Source organism: Leguminivora glycinivorella, chromosome 2 (assembly GCF_023078275.1).
Source record: "Leguminivora glycinivorella isolate SPB_JAAS2020 chromosome 2, LegGlyc_1.1, whole genome shotgun sequence".
NCBI classification, from domain to species: domain Eukaryota; kingdom Metazoa; phylum Arthropoda; class Insecta; order Lepidoptera; family Tortricidae; genus Leguminivora; species Leguminivora glycinivorella.
Window position 1 is genome coordinate 1,995,234 of NC_062972.1, and position 4,134 is coordinate 1,999,367.

A 4,134-nucleotide genomic window follows, 5' to 3' on the forward strand; every position below is an offset into this window, starting at 1 on the left:
GTCGAAGTCGAAGTACACAGCAAGACAGCAACAGTCGCAAAAATGACCGGCTGAGGCCTTGTAATTGCAGTTACAAATCTCTCCGCTTGGAGCGCATGTCTCGCTTAATGATCAGCGATGTGAGATGACATTAGACGTTCTTTTCTCTAGGCTAATTTCGTCAGACTGAGCAAGTCAAGACGTAGTCCCGTGGTAGTGCGCTGGCTTGGTACAGTCAAGTGCAAAAATACGTATCGATTTTATCCGCCCAAAAATATGTACCGAGACCTTATTCCGCCGACATAAAGTGCTATGGGACATATTTTTGATAAGTTGTACGCACCCATATTTTTACACTTGACTGTACGCAGATGTTCTTGGGTTCGATTCTGACAGCGATCTTTTTGCTTTTTGTTTTTTTTTATACATTAATTTTCTTTTTGTGTATTTTATTTATGTTTATTTATTATTTTATTCATACAAATGTTAACTTAAGACCTTTTACATTGTTTGCCCCATCTTAGGATTCTTCGGTAATGTTGTAAGTCTTGCGAATGAAATTTCGAAAAGTTGTAACAAAACAAAATATTTTTGGACATTAAAAAAATAAAATAATTCAAGAAAAATATTAGTAGAAAAAAATAAAAAAGGCCTCATCAGGATTTGAACCCGGGACCTCTTGCTCCGTAGGCGGGATCACTACCGAGAAGGCAAAGAGATTGTCAAACCCTTATGCACCTGCGATTGCAGGCGCCACCTATCTTTTCTTTTATATGTGCACTTCTCTTCTGATACTTAAAGCTTTCGCTCCTTATATTTCTAATCTCCATAATGAACTGTCAAAAAGTAGACAGAATTTTCTAGACGTCATTGTCTATGGCTATCTCTTTTTTTAAGCGTAGATAACGTGCGTAAGAGAGGGATAGAAAATTCGTTCCATTATAGGCAGAACTACATGAAGTTCAAATAAAATTGGAATGAAGGTAGGATCAAGGTAGAATACAGAAATTATTTTAGCCTCGATGTTGAATGGTAGAGGATTTTGTACTGTAAAAAAATACAATAATGATTAATAAAAAATAATTAAAAAAGGCGGCAAATTTGATTACTGTATGGACGAAGGTTTTTCGTCCCATATTAATTATCACGGAATAGTGTTAATTATTATATACAGGGTGCTCGGTAATTAATGGACAACATTTTATCCACCAAGAGGGCACCTTATACTGGTCCAGAAAATCGACTTTAAGGTTTAGTAAAAGTCGCCTGGTTTTCGAGATTTTCACACTTTTTAAAATTTCAATGGATATTTAATGGACAACCTTTTAACCACCAAGAGGGCACCTTATACTGGTCCAGAAAATCGACATTAAGGTTTAGTAAAAGTCGCCTGGTTTTCGAGATTTTCACACTTTTTAAAATTTTAGGTAGTATTAAAATTTTAAAAAGTGTGAAAATCTCGAAAACCAGGCGACAGGCCTTTTAACCACCAAGAGGGCTCCTTATACTGGTCCAGAAAATCGACATTAAGGTTTAGTAAAAGTCGCCTGGTTTTCGAGATTTTCACATTTTTTTAAATTTTAATACTACCTAAAATTTTAAAAAGTGTGAAAATCTCGAAAATCACAAAAGTAGATCTTTATAAACACTTTCTAGGAAAATTATTTTCAACTTGATAGGTTGAACAGTTTTTGAAAAAAATACGGGAAACTACGGAACCCTACACTGAGCGTGGACCGACACGCTCTTGGCCGGTTTTTTACTGGCAACATTTAGTTTCCGTCTAGTATATTATTTATTTTCAGATTGATTTCCATTCCTGAGTTTCCTGGCCAAATTGTGCATTAAAAGGCAGAAATACTATTTGGCTTGGTTTTTTTTTTTTTTTTTTTTTTTATACTACGTCGGTGGCAAACAAGTATACGGCCCGCCTGATGTAAAGCGGTCACCGTAACCTATGGACGCCTGCAACTCAAATGTGGTCCTTTTGCTTTGCGCCCTGTTGGGCTTAGGAGTCACTTTTCTCTTCAGCTGACTCTAGAATGCTTTTTTTTTCTATTACCATGAATAAAACAACATAAAAAGTTTAAAATCATGTGTATTAACTAAATATTACACTTCAGTCTTTTATTATCTTACTGTTGCCAAATAATTGAAATATATAAAAAAGATTTAAAACAATATTCTTTTGGAAAAGAGATTAAATCCACTTCAATTCACTATGGAAGATAATGCACTATAGAATTATAGATTATACAATACAAATAGATATCTGTTATAAGGTGTACTCGGGTAATTCCGAACGTCAAAAACCGTCGGTAAATTCCGAAAAGGGACCATTATTACTATGGAATCACGGGTGATTATCATTTGACTTTCGGAATTATCCGATTAACGGCATTACCCGAATACACCTTAATAGCTACCATGAAACTATCTAATTGTAGGTATTTACAAGATTAAGCACAAATTTTATTGTAAGGAAGTAAAGATTAAGAAGTTTTTTTTTCTATCTATGATTGTTGATGTTGAAGATCAATAAAATTGATCATGATAGCTAATCAATTTCATTTTCATTCATTTTAAATATTTTACAAAAGAGAGAATAGTCACAAATTATAATTTTTAAATTAAAAGAAAAATTCTCACCTCCAGAAGGACTTTAACATAAAATTAAAAATATGTAGTATCGCTAGCAGATGTTTCTGCATGATAAAAAATAAGTTGAGTTACAAATTCTTAAAAATGGCCTAATTCAATTTATTGACGTAACAAGATTTTGCATAAATTGATTATGAAGAAATACTATTATAACTTAAATGTTACAATAACAACTTTGAAAAATCTTCAAAAACGTTTTAAATGCCTGACCTTATTATTATTATTACAAAAGTTGTTTCAACTGTACATATTTAAAACAAAATATACATAAATATTATTAACTTAAGTAATCAACACTGATTAAGACATTTGGCTCCATAATATCTGTAATGTCTTTTATTTGATTGACTAAGTAATTCAACATCATTCTCCTGTAACCATTCATCGGAGCCATCACAGCAGTCGCAAATCCCGTCGTTGATTTTACTGGAAGGCACAGAATGAGGAGCTACCCTCTTGTTAACGCTCTGGGTATCACAATAAAATGTGCCATTCACACAAGCATTAGTACTTGGCTCATCGCTGGAGTCCTCACAGTCACAGTAGTCATCATTCACTTGCTCAAATGGAATATACTGATCTGACTTCAAACACTTAAATTCGCCCTTGCCATCGGGCCTGTACTGAGGCATTGTGTAGAAAAGCACGCCCTTTATAACTCCATGATCATTTATGTTCTTATCAGATTCTGGTCGCACATGCACCATGCTTTTTATATCCGCTACGTGAACTGGAATCACTCTGTCACCACCAGCTGAAGTAATTGATAGAAAGAAATACAGTTGATAAACTATATAACTAATTATCATACATATTGTTAAAGAAATAATGTTCTTTTTCTTCCTGAAACCCATGATATTTCACACTTTATGATTTTATAATTGAAGTAGAAACTGATAACATGTTCTTGTTTATGCAAATACTATGTGGGTTTTATTGAAAATTGTAAAAGATAAATAACAATATCCCGGCTTCACCTGCATTTATATGCCAGTGTCAAATCAAGTGTCAAACTAGAAAAAAAATACGATTAGATAATGCGTTTCGATCACTCCACGTAGATAATGATGACGATGATATGATGTTAAAAACGTTAATTTTGTAGTAATAAGCTGTACTAAAAATTAAATATAGACGGCCAACAAAATTTTCTCTCTAGAAAAGACAGCAAATTATTAAAATTTAGGTTTGTAATGACATGATTTGCTTGACGCGTTTTGTTTTGTGGGTTTTGTATCTTCACAAAAAAAATACAATGAGGTGTTTTCTATAGGTGCTTAAATATTTCTGTGACTCAAGAAACCCAAAACATATGTTTTTACAAATACCATGTAAATAAGGCAAGATTTGGCATCTTTTATACGTAATAAGTTTCAGGTAAGCTCAAGTATAATGTTTTCATACGTAATACACTTTGGTTGGAAATAAATAAAATAGTAATACATGCTTGAAGTTATGTACATTTGTAGAAACGTCTAACTACTGTCACTTTTG